The sequence below is a fragment of the Vombatus ursinus genome, unplaced genomic scaffold, assembly GCF_900497805.2.
Source record: "Vombatus ursinus unplaced genomic scaffold, bare-nosed wombat genome assembly UNPS02010219.1, whole genome shotgun sequence".
NCBI classification, from domain to species: Eukaryota; Metazoa; Chordata; class Mammalia; order Diprotodontia; family Vombatidae; genus Vombatus; species Vombatus ursinus.
The window spans coordinates 7,723,603-7,745,786 of NW_020949997.1; the positions used below are offsets into that span (position 1 = coordinate 7,723,603).

Consider the following 22,184-nt stretch of genomic DNA (forward strand, 5'->3'; position numbering starts at 1 on the left):
CCTTCGACACTTACTACCTGTGTGACCATGGGGCAAGTGGCTTAACCTCTTGGTACCCCAGGCAATTCTCTAAGATTGATTATAAGTTACAGATGACTTGCTGATCTGCTTTGTTGGAGGGAGTTTCCCTGTCAAGACTTCATCGTGAAGATGAAATCACAAGTCTGAGGGGAAAAAAAAATCTTTCTTGAAGAAACTTGAAACAATTTGTAAACACTAGCTAGTTAATCTCATAGTATCTTCACTTCCATTTAAGCATAATTACATCAGACTATGCTATGACTAAGCTTGAACACCAATTAAAGGAGAAATTATTTTGTAAAGTTCTGTAACATCATTAGATGATCACATTTTCTCTGCCTTGGCATTATTCTTTAGGCGGCACTGAATGCCTACCCAGCTATGACTGCAATGTTGTATACAGGGATATGTGTGTGTGTGTGTGTGTGTTTGTGTGTGTGTGTGTGTGTGTGTGTGTGTCTGTGTGTGTGTGTGTGATATTCGGAGAAAAGGGTAATGTAGCAGGCCCAGTTAGACAAATATTAGATGTTGTCTAGAAAGGTATATACTTCCTCCTTCAGTTCCCCCCCACCAACATTTTGAATACCAAAGACCACAGATTAAAAAGAGGGTATAGTGGTAGAAGGGGGGGGGAGGAATTCTGAACCTTGGGAGAAAGTACCTACAAACAATGAAGTTAAAACATTGTTGAAAACTCACCACTACCCCATTTGGCATCTACTTTTAATTTATTCTTTAAAGTTCAGAAACATGGTCTGGCAAGCCGTCTTCCCCATGAGATTTTCAGTTCCTTGAGAGCAGGGATTGTTTTTGTCTTTCTTGCATCCCAGGCACTTAGCACAGTGGCTGGCACATAGTAGGTGCTTAATAAATGCTAGTTGAATTGGCTTGACCTCTGGCACTGGATACAGACAATTATGGGCTTTTTGTTGTTTCTGTAACAAAGATACAAAAACAAAAACAAAATCAACTTCAGAGTGTTATTCAACACCAAGCAGTTGACTAGGATTTATTAAGTACCTACTATGTGTCAGACACTTGCTAAGAAAGGGGCAAGGGCAGGCTCTCAGGGAGTTCTGACACCATAAATCTGCAGCATATTGGGCTATGCTCTGTGAAGAGATGGTAGAAGAGGGCAGGCTAGAAAGCAAGTCAATCTTAGATCTTAATGAAATCTGAGAGGATATTTAGTGTCTTCCAATGAAGAGTCCTTTCTACATCTTATCCGTTATGCTTATCCAGTTTCACACCATTGCCAGACTAATCTTCCTGACAACAATAATGGTAATAGTAACAACAACACTAAGAATAAAGATCAGAGAGATGGCTTGGTGGGTAGAGAACTGCACTTGGAGACAGGAAGATCTGGGTTCAAATCCTGTCCCTGCTATATACTCACCATGTGACTCTAGGCTCTTCCTCATACAGAGTCTGGGAGATGGTTTTAGTCAAATGGTGAGAGGACTGACTTGGAGATGGAAGATCTAGTTTCAAGGTTTCCCTCTGCCAGTGAAAGGCAGTGTGGTATAGTGGATAGAAAGCCAGGAAAACCGAGATTCAAGTCATGACTCTTGCTGTGTGATCCTGGGCAAGTCACTTAAACTCTCAGTGTTTTATACAAATCTCTAAGAATATAAGTTGCAGAAAAGCTGTTGACCTACATTAGTGGAGGGAGTTTCCTCATCTGGGAATTCTCCACAGCAACAGAATCACAGATCCAGTCCCTATTCTTATCCTACCAACATAATAAAATAACTATTATACAACCAATAAATCATATTGAAATTGGATTCTTATCATCACAGAGCAAACTATTGCCTATAATTGCTAAAATATAACATCAATTCATTTTTTAAAAATTAGGAACATCTATAATAGATGTCACCATACCAAATATATGTAATATCCAAGACACATAGAATAAACCACTTAAAATATGCAATAGATATAAGAAAAATCAAAATCTTACGGAAACAGAATGAGGTGTCCCTCATTCCAAATGTCCTGTCTGCTACAAGATTTCCACAGACCCTACCAGCTGTTCAGGAAACCTACATACACATACACACATATATGTGCACAACATATCTGTATACACATATACATACACGTGCATTCATCGTATATGCACATATGCATATAGTAATAATAAAGTCCAGATTGCATCAAGTGTATGTGATACATGTATCTACATAGACACATATATGTATGCATGTGAATGGGCAACTAGGTAGCACAGTGGATAGAGCACTGTGCCTGGAGTCAAGAAGACCTAAGTTCAAATCTGGCCTCTGATACTTACTAGTTGTGTGACCCGGGGCAAGTCACTTAACCCTGTTTGCCTCAGTTTCCTCATCTGTAAAATGAGTTGGAGAAGGAAACCACCCCAGTATCTTTACTAAGAAAACCCCAAATGGGTCCTGAAGAGTCAGATATGACTGAAACGACTGAACAACAAATACATGTGTGTCTATCTACATATACATATACATATATCACACACGTGTGTATACACTCTTGCTCTTGGTCAACTACAAAAAGCAATCATTTTGTCCACCTGTGTAATAAGTAGTCTATGGAATGCTAAATATCAAAGTATAGCAGTGGAGTAATGGCTTATCCCAGTACTATTTTTATCTGAATCCCATTGGAAAAAAGATGATAGGAATGAGAGAATTATAACTATTATTCACAGTATTAACATCATGCTTTGAAGTTTACAGAGCATTTTATATACTTTCTCTCATTTGATTCTCACAACAACCCAGTGAATTAGCTATTCTATCAATAAGCATTTATTAAACAATTACTCTGTACCAGAAACTGCATTAAGCCTTGAGGATACAAAGAAAGGCGAAAACTTGTTCCCTGCTCACATTCTAATGGGGGAAAATATGCAAATAACTAAGTACATATAAGAATAAATAAGAACGTGCAAATAAGAATAAATGAAAAGTAATCTCCAAGAGAAGAAATTAGCAGGGGTGGGATGAGGTGGGGTGGAGTAGGGAGGACTAACAAAAAGTCTACTGCAAAAGATGAGATTTGGAGAAAGCCAGGGAAGAAGTTAAGAGGCAGAGATAGGAGAATATTCTAGCCAAAGGGGACAGCCTTGTAGAGCGGTTGACAGAAAGGGTGCCTCTTTGTCAAATACTGGGGGAAAGGAGAGTGGCAAATGATGCCATGAGGGTAGTCACGTACAGATGGAGTATAAAGTGCAAGGATCAGCGAAACAACCAGTATAGCTGAGTTGTAGGATATTTGGAGGGGAATAAAATATAAAAACACTGGAAAGGCACGGATGGAGCTAGGTTGTAAAGGACTTTAAATGGTAGAGAACTTTCTATTTAATTTTGGAAGTAAGAGGGAGCCATTGGAATTCATTGAGGAAGAGAGTGACATGGTCAAAATCATTCTTTAGGAAAATCACTTTGGCATCTAGATGGAAAATGCACCAGGGTAGAATGAGACTTGAGGAAGGGGGACCAGTCAGAAGGCTATTGCAATAGTCCAAGTGAGAACCTGTACTAGGCTGGCAACTGTGGGGGTGGATAGAAGGCAGAGTATAGGAAAGATACTGTGAAAGTATAAATAGATTTGACCAGAGGTGGTGACAAGGGAAAGTAAGAGATGGATAGTGCTGGATATAGTAGATCTGGGAATCATTTGCAGAGAGATGATAACTGAACTAATGGGAGCTGATGAGATCATCAGGCAAGATAATATAGAGAGAAAAGACAAGAAACTTCAGGGCACAGTCTCTAGGGACATCCACAGTGGATCTGATCTGAATGAAGAGTCATCAAAGGAGAAAGAGAGGGGAGGAAGGCACGGCTCAGAAGTCTGGCTATGCTACTCCTCTGTTCAAAGACTTTCAGCGATGCCCTTTACTAGGCAGTCATTTGGCACTAATGTATCTCCAAATATGGCACTAATTTGGCACTCCAACTTGGCACTAATATATCTACTACTACTCTCCTCCGGACAAACTATGCTTCAATCAAACTGGACTATTTTTCATCCTCCCTACAAACACCGGAAATTCCCACCTCCACATCTTTGTTCATATTGTTTCCCATGCCTGGAATGCCCTCTCCTAAAATTCCTGTCTTTCTCATGCCACCTCCTCAAGAAGCATGCCATGATTTGCACAGTCAGTAACAACTTTTCTCCCCTAAGACCTTATATAGCATTTTATTTCCACTTCTTTTATGTACTGAAGATATATTATTTTATTTATATAGATAGCTCACAAATTCAAAAATCTCTACAATTTCTCCTAAGCTCCAGCTACACATCTCTAACTACTTATTGGAAATTTTAAACTAGAAGCCCTCTGTGCCCAGCAAACTCACAACAGAACTCATTTTCTTTCCCCCTAAACTCATCCCTCCTTTGAACTTTCCAATTACTGTTGAAGGTCCCACCATTCTTTTCGTCACCCAGGTTCACAACCTTGACATTCTCTTCTCTCATTCTCCTCACTCTTCCTCATCCTGTATGTTCAATCAGTTGCAGATTTTGTCATTTCAATCTCCACAGTATTGCTTACATCTCCCCCCTTCTTTCTAGTCACATGAACACCACAAACCTATATCAGGCTTTTGTTACCACTTGCTTGGACTATTACAATGACCTTCTAATTGATTTCACTGGTTCCAATCTCTTTCCACTCCATTTCAACCTTCACATAGCCATTAAGAATAAATCCACTTTAGAGTACCTATCAAGCATGCGGAAGGCCTTCCTTTGGAATTTTTATCAGCACTTCATTTAGTTTGTCCATCTGACATTTCTTCCTGGCCAGCTCCAAACCATGCCATAGTCACTCAGATGATAATACTCCTCTTCCTCCTCCCCCATTCTCCTCTTCCCTTTTAATCCTGGGCTCAGTTCAATATTGATTGAACAGCCCTATCAATGTCTTTGAAACTTAACCTTATGGTTTGGATAGTAGGTATCCTTCATCCACTTACATTTTCCTGTGTGGATAGTTAGGGTGAGCTCTTTTGGGTATGTATCTCGTTTATGAGGCTTTGACATTTTTGGGGCTTGATACAATAAGAGTAATGTCACTGGTAAATAGGATCTAAGGTCCAGGTTTTCTGGCTCCAGGCATATTACTCAAAGCAGGCCATTCTACTTTTGGATGCCTCTATTTTTTTTTTCTTATGTAAAACTAAAATTTGTTTCTCTGTAACTTATACTCATTGGTCCTTATTCTATTCTTTGGGTCCTAATCCTTTTCTAACATGACAGCCCTTCAGATATTATCATGGCACTCCTAAAACTCTTTTCCAGCCTACACACTTTGCTCTTTCCCTATTCCAAGTTTTTCAATCTATTTTCATATGGTGTTGTTTAGGATACCTTCACTATTCTCTCACTGTCCTGTGTTCATGCTCCAGATTCTTCATATTCTCCACAAAATGTGGTTCCAGCAATTAAACAAAGTAATCCAGATGTGTGGTCTGACTAGGGTAGAGTAAAGACTGACTTTCACTTCCCTAGTCAAAGACATTACGTTTCTTTTAATACAGTAAAAGGTGACGTGAACTTTTGGGCTTCCCATCCTCTGTGTTTCTGTTTCATCCTTTTTACATGAAATGCTGTCCATCGATGTACCCTCTCACATACTGTACTTCTATAATTTATCTCTTGAATCCAAGTGTAGGACTTTATATTTCTTTCTATTAAACTTAATCTTATTAGAGATGACCAACTGCTCCAGCCTGTCAAATTCTCTTTTGTTCTCAGTTCTGTGTAGTACAGTAGAAAGAGCATTGAATTTGGAATCAGTGGATCTGGGTTCAAATCTTTACTTTACTTACCTGTGTGACCTCCTACAAGGCACATTACCTCTTTGGGCCTCCATTTCCTCATATGTAAAATAAAGGGGTTGAATTGCATGACCCTTACGGTCCCTTCCAGCTAAATCTGTGATCCCATAATGTTATTTATTGACTATTTGTCCCTACTTTGAGTTATTTACTGATCTGCTGCCATCTATGTCTTTACCTAAATCACTGATTACATAGATGAAGAGAATAGGTCCCAGGACAGAATCCTGAGAAAGAACTCTAGAGATAATAGCAGAGGCATACTTCCTCCTCACTCAGGTAGGCAGTGTGCTCTGACTTGGTGGGCCTTCCTGTGTGGGAGTGGAGGAAGGTAGCATTTTCTGTTCTTAGACTGAGTCGACATAGGACACAAAATCTTTTCCCAGATAAGCCAACAAAAAGCAGGGGCCTTGAAATTTCTGGTGGCAGGGCCAGCCTCTAAAGAATTGTAGCTGGAGTAGAATCACTCTTTGACAGCCTCTGCTACATTTCTCCCAATCTCTTCCATATCACCTCCTTTCTTCTACCTCAGGGGCTTTCCCCCACCTCATAACCTGAAAGAAGAGAGAGTTCTTCCAGCTATTCATACCTCAAGTGTACAGTTGGTCACTGAGTTCTCTCTTGAATGGATGAGGAGGGACTTTCTGGTTCAAACTCAGTCTCTTATTACGGTATAAAGCGATATCTCATAAAGGGATTCTGGACACCAGTGGGGACTGGGGTCAGATAAAGGTTGCGTCACTCAACAGAAATAATACTATTTTGCAAATACTATTGATATCCATTGGTTGAGGAAATTCATAGTGATTTCCATGTTCAAGTCCCTCACATGGCTCCCACTGCATCTAGAATAACATACAAACTTCTCTGCTTGGTTTTCAAAGCCTTTTAGCTTACTGAACATTATTGTCCTTCATGCACACCATATTTCAGTCAGAATAGCCCCATTTTTGTTTCCTACACAATATTTCATTTCCCTCCAAACAATTGCACAAGCTGTCCTCCATGCCTAGAATGGATTCCCTCCTCACTCTATCTCATATAATTCCTAGCTTCTTTCCAATGCTCATCTCAGCCTGTCATAGTGCCTTCAATCACTAATCCCCTCATAAATTTGTATCTATTTTGTGTATATGTAAATAAGTATATATGTATGTATAAATTCTATAAGTCTGAGGACCTTTTTTAAAAAATATGTTTGAGGTAGCATAGCCAAAAAGCATTATCACGCAACCCTAGCATCTAGGGTTCTTGTTGCCATAGTCTTGTCAGATCAAAAAGCTGACCAACCACAGCTATATCCCATGGATTGTGCATCCTCTGCTGCATATTTAACCATTGGCTGCCAAGATCCAGGATCACAGAGATTTCGGATACTGATCCTATATGTACTTTCAAGAAGATCATAGAGAAAATTGACTGACCTTCTGAGGAGGCTGGACTGTTAAACATTGTAAAGAAAATACAGTTTTTGAGGAGAACTTCACTTATTTTGTTATTCTAGTGTTTTGAAGGAAAAGACTTTCATCTAAGATTTTGGGTAACAGACAGGAGAGGTGGGAATGAAATACAAGCAAATTAACTCTCACACTACCAAGTAAGTGACAGAAGTGGATTGGAGTTGATATAGCAGTCTGCAGTTGGTCAAAGAAAAATACTAGTCAGAGCTTTTTTCTTTCTTTTGCTTTTCCAGAATATAGGGGTGACTCTAGCTGCAAGCCTCATTTCTGTCTATATATTGTTTAAATGTTTATCTATGCTTGTTATTAGATAACGTTCACAAATCAAACTGCCAATAATAGTCATGTTTATCTAAACCAGGAGTGAACTTTTGTTTGTGTAATGGACCTCTTTGGCAATCTGTTGAAACCTATGGACTCCATTGAAAAATGATTTTTAAGTGTATAGGATTACAATTATTTCAACATAGTTTATCTATCTATCTTAAAGCTTAAAGGTTAAGAACCCCTGGCCTAAATCTATAAATTCATGGCTGGAAATTAAGTAATACTAAGTTGGCCTATGAGAAAAAAAAAAGATTTTTTTTCTGGTTTACTTGAAAGTTGGGGCTGAGACAATTAGAGAAGAAGTTTTCTGTAATTTTGATAATTAAGGAGAATATTCCAAAGCATACTGCCTAAACTGTCTCTGAACCCAGGAAGAGAAAATTTGTAAGGAAATGAGCCAGTAGTAGATTGAGTATGGGCAGCTAGGTGGCACAATGGATGGAGCACAGGATCTGGAGTCAGGAAGACCTGAGTTCAAATCCACCTCAGATACTTACTGGCTGGGAGACCCTGAGCAAGTCACTTAACCTTGTTTGCCTCAGCTGCCTCATCTGTAAAATGAGCTGGAGAAGCAAACAGCAAACCACTCCAGTATCTTTGCCAAGAAAACCTCAAATGGGGTTGGTCGCAAAGGTTTGAATGTGACTGAAATGAATGAACAACAACAGACTGAGGGATAGGGAGTTGGTATGTTTGTCACTAAGAGCCACACTGTGACACCCCAATTATCTCTACATCTGAGAGCCTCTGGTCAGAATTTTTGAATTTAAAAAATTTTCTCCATGGATACTTTCTTCCTCATAATCAAGTGACCACACATTATAGGATTATAAATATAAAGTGCCCCAAAGTACTGCTGCCGATTAACATTGGGCTATGTGTTTAATAAAATTTTGTTATTGTTGTTCAGTCACATCAGACTCTTCATGACCTCATTTGGGGTTTTCTTAGCAGAGATACTAGAGTGGTTTGCCATTTCCTTCTCCAGCTTTTTCTTTTACAGAAGAGGAAACTGAGGCAAAGAGGTTAAGTGTTTTGCCCAGGGTCATACAGCTAGTAAGTATCTGAGGCTGGATCTGAACTCAGAAGATGAGTCTTCCTGACTGTAGGCCCATCACTCTAGTTACCCTGCAAAGTGGTTTGGAGTATGTCAAATTAAGAGAAATCTTCCAGGAGGTATTGTGTGAGGTATCAGACCTCTTCAATTACTCATAAATTCCTGATACACTGACAGTGATGGATAAGAGCATCTGGAAATATATTTCCAGAACCAACTCTGAGGACAGATTGATTAAAAAACTTAAAGATTTCATAGCCTGAGAAATTTTGCCCATGGCAAAACTTGGAGGTATAATTAAAACAGGAAAAAAAAGGATTCTTCAGCACTAAGTTGCAACAAGTATTCATTTCCTACATCACAAAAATATCAAAGTCCAAGTTTGGGATTTTCTCAGGATAGGACACTTGGCCTTATGGGAAAGAACCAGTAGAGTCTGCAATAAGCAAGTGACTGAACTAGTGAAGGGCTAGCAGGTATCTGAGCAAGACAAAGTGTACAATTTGGTGGAAAGAATCAGAGGAGCTGTTCTTGAATGTGTTTGGTCTCTGAGGACAGAAAAACCTGAAATCAGATATGAGGAGTGCTTGCAAAAGGAGAGTGGTACTATGGCTCTAAGGGAGTGATGAAGCCAACTTCCAACTGGTTTGTGAGTGCCAACTATTAAATTTTATCTGACCATTTCTGCCTCAAAAACTGGCAAATGCCATGAATTGGAGCTTAACTTATTGTTTTGTTGGTTGTCTAGACTTAAGGCAGTGATAGAAGAAAAAAAATGAAGAAAATATTAATAATCAAATTAAAATGTGTTGTGCACACTTCCCCCCACCCCCCGAGAGCCAGGTGTTAAACATTTATCAGAACACCTTTGAGCATATCCCTCCCCTGGCCCAAACTCTGAGATGGCACAAAGGGTAATGGGTAATGCTGGAAGATGTTAAAACTTATAGAAAAGAAATTGTAATACAATCAAAATAAAAGACAGAATGACCCAAGTGGGCATCTATAAGGATGGTCTGGATCAGAGGTTCCCAAACTTACCCTCCTGGAATCTTTTTTTAACTCTTTAATGTTTTTTGTAAAATTTGCATCATTTCAAAAAATACAAAATATTTTTAAATGGCACATCTCAAATTTAATACTTTATTGTAGACTTGCAGGTTTTTTTTTCCTACATTAGAATTTTGATGATGCAATGTTGCATCATGTAGCTGTGTAGTATCATATTGTAAACAAGTCATCATACACACATATTCCTGCTGATGCATGCTAGACTTCCCAACAATGTGTGACACACTCTCCTGCCAATATTTGCTTGTTAAGACCCATTGGCAGACTTGACCATTGATCTGTTATAACTTGCATTTTGTATGTTTATTTGGAAAATAATGTAATCACTATGACTTTAACTCTGTTACACAACAGATGAAACACGTACAAATGGTTTTTCAAAATTTTCTTACGTTCTCTTCTTTCCTTATGCTTCTACCACTCCCTTACTTTTATTCAATGCCCCCCAATGGCACCTGAGGCTAATCATTCCAGTGAGCTCCAGGAGGTTGATATCACCCACTTTGGGAACCTATGGAAATTAAGGGCATATGTAACAAATGTTATGTCAAAGAATAAACATTTGATCTGCAGGTAGTTGCTAGAAAAAAAGTACAAGTATATGGGTATGGGAATGAAACAAGAGTACACTTGGCAGCTGCCTCAGGAAAACTCAGTCTTAACTTCTTCTAAATCACCTCGTATGTAAATCACCAAAGCAAAACAAGGGAACCAGCAATTCTAAGTCAGGAATTTACAGAAAATCTATTGAGAGATTAATTTGTGGACAAGACCACTTGGCATGGGATGACAAAAAACCAAGAGAAAAGAGGTCAAAGCAGTTTGTTCTAAGACCATCATCAACATAGTATAAATGAAGAAGTATAACTACTTTCTGCAACAATTGGTGACCTGTATGGATAAATGAGTTATGCATGTGCCTGAAAGAGAAGTGCAGAAATGGTGCTTGAGTGGCTGAATTTCATGTAATGGATATCAGGAAATGAAGGTGGGGCCAGAGAAGGAGACCATCTTGAGTCATGAAAACAATAACTACTATCTCATCATCAGCTGGGTCTATCCCGCCTAGACTGATAGGATCCTATAGGAAAAATGATGGTAAAGATTAAGAATGGGGAATATGCTATTATATTGGGCAGTGGATTAAAAGTGGCCATTATATTTCAATTATTCTAGCAGATGTTTGAAAAAATTACCTACCTTTTCAGCCTATGACAGGATTAGGATTTGGTGAAAGGAATGATAACTATCAAGTATATCTGGGATAGCTGAGAATAAGCTTAAAGTTTCCTCAGGAAGCTGCTGAAGTCCACATCAAGGTGAACACCATGGCTCTGGCATGTTCAAATCCATGAAGTCCAAGTGTCAACATTGATGGAAACTAATTCTCATTTACTTAAAGTATTAGCAATATATTGCAAGCAATGATGCGGTACTCAATATGTATATGCTGGAGTTAAAATCCAGGACCTCTGACTGCAAATGTAGTATTATCTCCTTCATACCATACTGGTATCAAAAGCTTGGTGTAGAAGATAAATCCTGCTCTTTTTATTCTATCAAAATAACCACCTCCAACCCTCTTCCAACTTTTTCTCACTCTCTATCTCTCAGGCTGCCTTCATCAGTAAGCACAAACTTAACTAAAGAGTTACAACTAGTCAGGCCCAGACCATATTTCACATTGCACCTAGTCATCTACTATCTTGCCATTCTCCCCGCCATCAATGTCCCCTCTTTCCACATTTTTCTATAGGTTCAGTAATACTACCATTGTTCCATGGTTCTAGTCAAAAGTATGTTAATTAACATCTCTATGGATTAAATTACCATGATTGTGACTGCAGTTGTACCCTTGCCTGGCCACCATTCATATACATATACTTGCACACACATATATACATATGTATATATTCATTATGTGTGTGTGTGTGTGTGTGTGTGTACACATACACAAACATCTATACATATATAGCCATAAATATAACTATAAACATATTAGTTCAGTCTTGTACCTGGAAAGACAACCTGCAGATTGTAGCTAAGGTTTGAAGGAAGTCAGAAAAACCAAGAGGCAGAGAGAGGACAGGGCATTCTAAGCAAAGAGGGCAGCCAGTGCAAAGCTGAAGTGGTAGGAAATGGAGTATCAAGTTTTAGGAATTGCAAGTAGGTGAGTGGACTTGGGTCATAGATTACAAGGAGAGGAGTAAAGTATAAGACGGGAAAGGAAGGAAGAGGGTAAGTTATGAAAAGCTTTAGATATCAAACAAAAAAAGTATTTATTCTCTCCTGGAAGTAACAGGGCACCACTGGAGTTCATTAAATGAGTTGGGGGTGGGGTGGGGAGAAGAGGACATTATCAAGTACAAGCTTTAGAAAAATCACCTAGGTAACTAAGTGGAAGATGGGTTAGAGTGGTAAGAGACTTGAGGCAGGGAGACCAGTTACAAGACTTTGTTTTACTATTGATTTCATTGTTAATAAACCATATACTCAAAATGTTAATATTTATTTAATCCTATCATACACACACACACACACACACACACACACACATAGAGACAAAGACAGACAGACTACTATTGGCAAAGGAGGTTTCTCCAGTGTATGTAACTTATTTTGAGTTGAAATACACTTCCCCATAGATTCTAGAAACTGGTTCTAATTTTTTAGAAAAAGTAGAATATCTTTTCTGCACAATTTTTCATATGCTTAAAGATAGATATCTTATCTCCACAACATCTTACACTATCAGGTTAAATATCACATGTTCCCTTATCAAGTATCTGGTTTAGATATTTCCCCAATTTTTAGTTCCCCTAATATTAGATCTTTAGATATTTCCCACTACTTCATATAGATACAATCCAGTTTCTCAATGTCCTTTCTAAATATGTCACCCAGAATTGAACATAATCCTCCAAATGTGTTCTGACCAGGGCAGAGTACACTTCTCTCATTTTTGATGCTATATTTCTATACACACTGCCCAAGATCACATTAACTTTTTCTCTGCTGACTCATATTAAACCTGAAGTCCACTAGAACTTGCAGTTGAGTGTGTGTGTTTCCCATAAGAGCCAATGTCTAGCCACGCTTCCCCAATCCTGTATTCATAGAGGTGATTCTCTGAACCCAAGTGTAGGACTAGTCACTTACGCTCATTAAATTTCATCTTATGAGGTTTGGCTCATCTCTCCAGCCTGTCAAGACCTCTTTGGATCTTGATTTTCTCATCCAGTGTGTAAATTATACCTCCCAGCTGTGATATCTACAAATTAATGAGTGCATCATTTATGCCTCCATCCAGGTCATCTATACAAATGCTAAACTGAACAGAGCTAGTACCAAGGTCAGGGGAAAGCCCACAAGAGCCCTTTCCTGGTTCATGTGAATTTATTATTCATCATTCTTTGGACTTTTTAAATGAACAATAACTACTCGCTCTTGAAGGGCTTTCTATCTAAACAATCTAATGGAAAGGGACTGAAATCAAAAAGTCAAGGAGGAGGGGAACGATGGATATGGAATACTATATATGTCGGTCTTCTTCAATATAAGTCAGTGAACTGGAATTTTTCCCCCTATCTCTTTTCTTTATTGTAAAGTATGGTTCTTTGGAAGTGGAAGGGGAAGTGACATGTTGGGAAATCAAGGTTATATAAAAGCAAAAGATATCATCAACATTTATTTCATAAAAACTAAGGATTAGAGGAGTTATGGATAATATCGAATATCTCCCTCATTTTACAGATAAAGAAAATGATTCAAAAGGTGAAGGGACCTACATGATTGTCACCCTACTCTTTGTCCTGGTCCTTTTTCTATTCTCTCTATACGTTTTCCTTTAGTTAGTTCATCTGTACCCATAGGTTCATTTACCCAAAAACTAAAGCATTCTTCTCCCAAAACCCAAACCTTTTCCCAATTTTCTCTGTTTCTATTAAGGGTACTACCAAACTCTATAGTTACTTAGGCTTGAAAACTTCTTTTCAAATTATTTTTAACTCTTTCCTCTCCTTTCACTCCCATATCCAATTAATTACCAAGTCTTATCAAGTTTACTTCAATGACACCTCTCATTTTTGTGGCCTTTTCTCCACTTACACTGCCACCACTCAATTCCTTATATTTCCCACCTTGACTATTTTAATAGTAAAATGAGGAAGGTATTCTCTATGATACCTATGATTCCTATAATCCTTGGTTTCTAAGCAATGTTAATGATTTTTTTTGCTTTTGTACAATCTATATTTCCCAATGTATCATTTCCCCTTCTATTCCAATTCCAGACTCCTTATGGCCTTCCTGCCTCCAGTCTTTTTCACCTCCAATTTATTCTTCACACAGCCACTGAGATAAACTTTTGATTGTATAACTTGTCAACTCTCTTATTCTTTTCTAACCTCATCATTCTGTAAGATCTCATTAGCCTGGGATCTCCGCCATAATGGTATCTTGGTGTCATAAGAATTTTCCCAATCTGTTTTATCAAGTCCTTGGAGCAGTTATTCATAGAACTTAGAGAGAGAAGGGAGATCATGTAGTCAAACCTATTCATTTACAGAGGCCCAAAGAGATAGAATGAATTGCTTTATGGTCACATCATTATTAAGTGGCAGAGCTGGGATTCAAGCCTCTTAGCATCCACAGCTTCCTTAAAAGTACACTTAGATGTCATGTCCTACATAAGGTCAATCTTGATTCCTTGAGTTGTTACTGCTTTCTTATATTACAAAACTTTGTATATCTGTTGTACATATTGTATCCATCCCCTCCCCACCCCATCCCCCATTGCTGACACACGTGCTTTGTCCCAGTAAAATATAAGAGTTTCATTTTTTGCATTTGGGGGATTTTCTAACCTCAGCACCTAGCATGATGTTTTGCACAAAGCAGGTGCTTAACGCAGGTTAAATTGAATTGAACTGAGCCCAAGTCCTTGACTGAAAATCCAAAACTCATTCCATTAATGATTCATGGACTCGAATGTTGAGTTCCGTTTTAAAGGCAGAATGAGAGCTGGGTGATTCTCTATTAGAATTTCAAGAAATATCTCCCCAACACTGAAGTTAGATGGGGCAGATGGAGACTGAAAAAAACAGATGTTGAACACAGAAATGGTGCTTTTTTACTACTGAAGGCAAAACAAGTTGGCAGGAACTTAGTATCAAAAGCAGGAAATATCAGAAAACACTTGCTGCCCATTTGGCTCCCAAAGCATGAGGCAGCTGTCCCTGTGACCCAGGCTACTTTCTGGGATCAGTTAAAAGTCTTTCTTTTTCAGCACCTGAAAGGATGACTTCATTGAAGGCTGCTTCTACATCAGAAGCTTTTGAGATTATTTATAGACTTGAGAATGTTAGCTTAGCTAATCTATAGGTTCCTTCAAGGAGTCTGAAGGATAAATCTGCCACCACCCTAGTTCAAGACCTCATTACCTTTTCCTAGAATTACTGCAAAAGTCTACTAACTGGTTGGTCTCCCTGCTTCCAGGATCCCTTTTCTCCATTCTAACCTTGAATGGTTAGCAGGGAGACCACACTTCTTAAAACGCTTCTGTCCATGATGTTTCTCTACTTCTAGATTTCTACTTCAATTACTATTCATCTTTTGAGGCTCAAATCAGACGCCACCTCTTCCAAGAAAAAAATGAGAGTAAATGTACCAAATGACTCACAAAGCACCTCCATGTGGAGGATGCTACAGGGCAGATGGTGTCTCTCTCCTTGTGAAGGATGCTAGGAAGCCATTTCTGGAAGAATCCTATAAAGAAAGTGCACAGGAGAGATGTAAGCATGCATGTGTGGACATTTGTTAACTAGTTTTCATTAAAAACCTTCTGATTTAAACTCTCTGATTGGCTTTGGAGACCACCCCCCCCCAAAAAAGGTTTTCAGCTTTGACTCCTTCCTTTTGGTGCTTCTCCTCTCATTATCTCATTATCTTCAATTATACCATGGTGGTGTGATAGTCTCTAGTGAAAGACTATGTTATGAGGCCAAAGGCTGTGTTGCCTTCTCCTTTGGGGTAATATGGCCCTTGAGAAAGGGGGACTTTTTGATATTTTCCATTTGTTCTATTCCATTGCAGGTGGAAGGAGGGGAGTTGGGAGTCCATATCTCCCCTCAGGACTTCCACTGGGTGGAGTCATTCCTCTCTTCAAAATTCCAGGACACCCTTAGGAGTTCAGAGGGGCCTTTCTTTACTCTCATTGACTTAAACTTCCTACTGGCTGCGTTCTCTCCCCACACCTATTTTTTGTAGATTATTCTTCACAGTAACTTTCACACCTGTTCAATCTTCTGTTTGTTTGTTTGTTTGTTTGTTTGTTTTCACAGCAACCAGCCTAGTTCAGATCTGTATTATCTCATGCTTCCCATGCTGTGACACTCTGGTGTGTCTGCTTCTAGGTTCTCTCTTCCCTAAATCATCTTCCTCATGCTATGGCCTCAGTATTCTTCCTTACACATTTCTCTAGGAATACTTGGTTACTTTGCTTACCATCCTTCAGTTTCTTCCCACTAGAACACAGGTTTAAGATTCCCTACTAAATAAAGTATAAACTCCCTGTTTTTTAAGCCTTCCTACAATCAGACTACAAGCCATATTTCTAGCTCTTCTCATGTTACTACTCCTTTTCCTTTACTCTTAGATCCCACAGCTTCCCTCAAAGCACAGCTCAAATGCCACCTTTTGCACTGAGGATTTATTTCCCCCATGGATTCCCTCATAGCTACCTCCTGAAATTACTTTGCATTGTTTTATACACACTGTGTATTTATCAGTGTACATGTTGTATCTCCCCAGGAGAATGTAAACACTTTGAAAGCAAGATATTTTTTCTTGTCTCTGTAACCTAAAGATGGAGCATAGTACTTTCTTCTTATTAAATATTTAGCGAACGCCTGTTTAATTGAACTGCATTTTCACCTTTACTGCTCACACCAGCCCACAGGCCTAGAATAGATGCCACCTCCACTTCTGCGTCTGTTTATGAAAATCCTTCCCTCTCTTCCTTTAAGGTTCAATTCACATTCCACCTCCCTCTCTAAACCTCTGATAATTCTTACAAGTGACTCTCCCTTCTCTAACTGTTGACAGTCCTCAGCTTGTACTTCTCCATTTCAATACCCCTCCCCATTTTGCTTCTATTATAATTATTTGAACGTATGTCTGGTCCCTTCTTTTAGACATAATCTCCTCGAAGGTAAGATCTGTGTCTTACTTAGCTCTAGATTGTGGGGCCCCCAGCACAAAGCCTTGCCTGAGACAGAGGCTTAAGATATGCTTGTTGAGCAAAATAGAGCACATTGTACACTTCTTAACTTTTACAGTTTGTGTTATATCACATCATGTATATAAGGTAATTAAGAAGCTTTATTTCTGTTCTGTAAAAACAGTTTGGTGTAGCTGTCATGGCACTGGTCTTGAAGATTCCTGCTCCTGATGTTTGCTAGCCATGCAAGGACCCGTAAAATCGTGATTTCCCTGAGCTTCAGGGAACTCATCTGTAAAATGGAGGTAATAATACCTCTGATACCTACCTCACAGAATTGTTTTAGGGCTCAAATGAGATGTCTGTAAAATGTTTTGTAAACCTTAAAGCTCAATATAAAAGTCAGCTTTCATTATTCTCCACTCCCACATCCATGCAGTTCACAGAGTCACAGGAGGAAGGGACCTCAGCAGCCGTATAATCCAACTGATACATAAAAGAAATCCTTATCATCACCTATCTGAGAAGTGGGTACCTAGAATCAGCTTAAGGGCCTCCTAGGGAGGGAAGCCCACTGTCTTTCAACTTTCAGATAGCTCTAATTTTTTAGAAAGTTTTTCTCCCTAATATCAAATCTATACCAGCCTTTGTGAAACTTATTGGTTTTACCCTCTTCAGCTAAACAGAAAAAGTCTAATTTCTCCTCCCCATAACAGCTTTTTAGATACTTGAAGACAGCTATCATGTCCCTCCTCCCCTCCCCATCCCCAAATCTTTTTTTCTCCAGGTGATACATAACTAATTCCTTCAACCAACCAACGTTCATATTATATGAACTCAAGGTCCTTCACCATCCTGATTGCTGTCTTCTGAACACTAGCTTACCAATATCCTTCTTAAATCATGATATCCAGATCTGAACACAATACTCCAGATGAGGTCTGATGATGGGCTATCTGCCTTTCCTATTTCAGGAAGCTATGTCATTCAATGTGAGCCAAGGTCATAATAGCTTTTTTGGCTTCCACATTAAACTACTAACTCTTATTGAGCTTACAGTCTACTAAAAGATACAGATCCTTTTCAGAACAACTTTCAGAACTGTCTAACCATGTCTCTCCTGAGGAAGTGGTAAGTGAACTTACTTCAAGAATTCAAGGCAACCCCACTCCAGTCAAACAACACAGGGGAATCTCCTACAGGAGATTTAATGCACCTTGTATGGTCTCTAAATGCTCAACACTGCCCCATTCTGCGTATCATACTGACAGTACAATGGCATCTACTATATGTCAGGCACTGTGCTAAGTTCTGGTAGTATAAAAACAAGCAAAGACGAAGACATTCCCTGCCCTCAAGGATATTTCAATGGAAGATGACAACATATAAAATGAAATTGAAATGGGAAGGCAGGGAGTAGAAATTCCAAAGAGTCAGGAGTGGAGAACATAGAGGAATGGAGTAAATATGGCCAGGTGAGGTATTTTCCTTAAAAAGGAGATTCTGGGGGGGACAGTCCAGTCAGGGAAAGGGGCAATGGGGCAGAGTGAACAACCAGGATGAGAAGGCCACAGGAAAAAAAAAAGAACTTTCAAGATTAGAAGGCTGCTGTGCATATGTTATGACGAGGTGGAAAAGTCAGGAGAGAAGGCTAGAGATGGATGAAAGAATGAGTATGTCTGGCCTGGTCAGTTTCCTTTAAAAGGAAGTTATAGAGGCAGGTGTTTTTTTTGGTGAGGAAATCAAAACAATTTATGGTTATATGAAAAAAATGCCCTAAATCATTATTGATTAGGGAAATACAAATTAAAATGACCATGAGATATCATTTTATACCTATCAGATTGGCTGCTCTGAGTGAAGAGGAAGTGACAAATGTTGGAGGGAACATGGAAAAATTGGGACACATTCATTGTTGGTGGAATTGTGAACTGATCCAACCATTTTGGAGAACAATCTCAAAGAGTTATTAAACTACTTATTGTATGCCCTTTGACCCAGCAATACCACTACAAGATCTATTTTCAAAGATGATGAGGGGAAAAGGAAAAGAACCTCTATGTTCCAAAATATTTTACAGCAACTCTATTTGTAGTGGCAAGGAACTGGAAATTGCAGGGATGCCCATCAACTGAGGAATGGCTGAACAAGTTGTGGTAGATGATTGTGATAGAATACTACTGTGCTATAAGAAATGATGAGCTCAACGATTAAAAAAAAAGAAACAAACCATGGATAGACTTGCATGAAATAATGAGCAGTAAAACAAGCAGAACCAAGAGAATGTTGTATGCAGCAACAGCAATACTGCTTTAAGAACAGCTTTCCATAACTAAGTCATTTTAACTATTATAAATACTCAAACCAACTACAAAGGACCTATGAAGGAAGATGCTATCTGCATCCAGAGAAAGAAATGATAAACTAAAATATGTATAAAATGATTTTTACATACTTTTTTTATTTTTACATACATATATACATATTTGTGTCTAATGATAGCCATCTCTAGGGCAGAGGGTGGGTGGAAGGAGGGAAGAAAAAAGAGGGAAAAAAAGTTACATGATAACTTCATTATATATTTAAAAAGAATAACAAGTTGTACATAACCGATTTGCAGTTTCATGGGCAATTGCCTTTTTTCCCCTATTCCACTATGTTATAGAAATGCTTATTTTATTTCTAAGTTCAGAATAAAATAAATTTTAAAAAAAGAAGTTTCTAGGAGGAATTGATCAAAGGAAGGGGATGAAGGGGTGAGGTGAATTATCACAATTACTCTGCCAGATGATTCCACTAGACTAGCTGTTTCTTGTACCTGACACTCTATTTTCTACCACTGTGTTTTTGCACAAAGGATCCCCCATGCCTGCAATGTACTCCCTCTTCTCCTCCACCTAGTAGATTTGACAGTTTCTTTTGGAAACACAGCTCAAGTGCTGTCACTTCCACAATACCTTTCCTGATGTCTCCAGTAGCTAGTACCTTCTTCCTCTAGAAATTACTTCTTCTTACTTTGCATTTATTTGTGTGAGGACATTAGTAAATATGATAGAAGAAGGTAAGCTTCCCAAGTTTAGGAAGTGTTTGAATGTTTTTTGGTCTTTGTTTTCCCAGCATCCATCAGAATACTTGTATACAGTAGACATTTAATAAATGTTTGGTGAATTGAATTACTGGATAAACAACTTGTAGAGTATGCCCAGTTGAAGGTGGGCCAATAGAATAAGAGAAAAAAATTATTTTCCAGTCATGCTTCCTTCCCTAAGTGATTTCCCAGAAAACAAAGAAAATACTACCAGTGAGCCTCCCTTTGATCAAAACTCTGCCCTCTACTTTACTGGAAGTGACCAATTTCATTACTAGCTTTGAAGTGTGTGGAGAGATGTGTATTTCTATGAGTCTGGTTCATGTTTAGTCAACAGGAAATTGAATTCCCTTTGAAAATCTAAACAGGTTACCACTGCTTCCCCAGACAAAGAGTTCATTAATATGTAAATACTTGTCTGCAGCACAGATAACAGCATTTTCTTTGAGATCTTTTGATTCCTCAGCCTAGCTTCTGTGAATGAAGAGGTTTCCCTTCTCAAGTAAAAGAACACAACTCTTCATTACATTACCAGAAACAGGACTCTGCAGGACTTCTGAAAACATGCTCCTTACACCTTTTAAAATGTAGGTTTTCCTAACAGCTACTTCAATTTGACATCTGAGCAAACTGACTTACAAATGGCCAGAGTGAATTTTTATTTTGCTATTTCTCTAGTATCTCAGGGCAGTTAAATTTTTGACTGTCTGACACAGATGTGATATGCTTTCAACCCCGTGGCTGTAGGGAAACTAGCCATTAAAATTCAGTCCACATCCTTAATTCAGAAGAAAAGGCCCAATGGGTATTTTCCTAATGGGAAAAGGATCCCAACTGACAGGCCCCTGGCATCTAAGAAAGTCCTTCCTCCTTCCTTCCCTCAAGATAATAGCCCTTTTGCTACTGGTAAATAAAAGGTTAGTTATAAGAACAAATGCCAAGTCATTTAATATCTCACCTCTTAAAGTCAGGGTAAGTGAGTGTTAAACTGGTCTCAAAAGCTTTATGTGATTCTTTTTTTTTTAAAGACACAGAGTATATGTTCTCTAGATTTCAAAAATGCCTATAAAATAATTTATACAATAATAAAACATATCTTGGGCATGGGCAAAACATCCATGTACATGGACAATAAGTTGGGTCTAGAACTGAACAGGAGGAAGAGAATGGGCTGGATTGCCTTCAAGACATTTTGTAATGTCTTTAACGACCCCCAACCAAGCTTCTCCCTGAAACAAAGATCCTTCTTTTGAACAACAATATTCTTCCAGTAGAGCTGTATGATTAGGAATCAAGGAATATCAGTTTCCAAAGAATTTAAGTTGTGGGGCTGGGGGGTGTCACCCAAAAGGCAAAAGAAACATGGATGGTGGGTATGAGTAGACAGCCATGTACTACCACTGAAGAACTAGGAAGAACACTAAAAAGGAAGCCAGAGATATGTACCAGCAGACAAGAAGACTGAGGTCATGCAGGGAGAATAATCCCTACAATAAGCCCCCAGCAAGTTAGCTGGAAGCCTGATAGAGAATTTACAAGACAATGTGGACAAGAGTCAAATAGCACAATACAGCCTGGATGAGACAGGTTATGATCTATGCTGTTGGAAAGAATATCCAGGTCACAGATGGATCAGAGTATGAAACACAGCAGAAATTTGAATTTGGAGCTCTCATTACTAAGTTAACAATCTTTCTTATAAGGGAGATTCATTGGAGAAGCTTCCTAATACTTGTTCTTCATAAGAGACTAAATGAGAAATTAATACATTCATTTTCAAGTCCATTTTCCAATTTTTTCCTCCTAGAAATCCCTTTAGCTCTATGGACTTTATATGTTTGACATACTATTTTTTCTGGCACTGCATGCATATATATTATTTCAATTCAATCCATTTTATTTGATCAAACATTTATTAAGCACTCACTGCAAGCCAGGCTCTGTGCTATTCATGGGAGACATAAAGACAAATGAAATGGTCCTTGCCCTCAAGGAGCTTTTTTTCTATTTGGAGGGGGAGGGGGAGAGATGAGAGAACATACACAAATAGAATGTAAGAAAAATTCAAGAGAGAAAAAAACAAACTAACATTTGGGTGGGG

The 22,184-nt window shown here is 38.6% G+C and overlaps 1 long non-coding RNA gene across 5 annotated transcripts in view; it reads right to left on the reverse strand.

Annotated features, from left to right (window-relative positions):
- The window catches only part of LOC114037096, an 813,500-nt gene that overhangs the window by 266,731 nt on the left and 524,585 nt on the right, over positions 1-22,184 (reverse strand). For 4 of the 5 annotated variants that reach the window (XR_003568412.1, XR_003568414.1, XR_003568413.1 and 1 more), the window contains 2 exons: positions 15,445-15,542; positions 721-956 (listed from right to left, as the gene is read on the reverse strand). This is a non-coding gene — a long non-coding RNA (uncharacterized LOC114037096). The remainder of the gene's footprint in view (positions 1-720; positions 957-15,444; positions 15,543-22,184) is intronic. The other variant, XR_003568416.1, reaches the window with a different exon arrangement.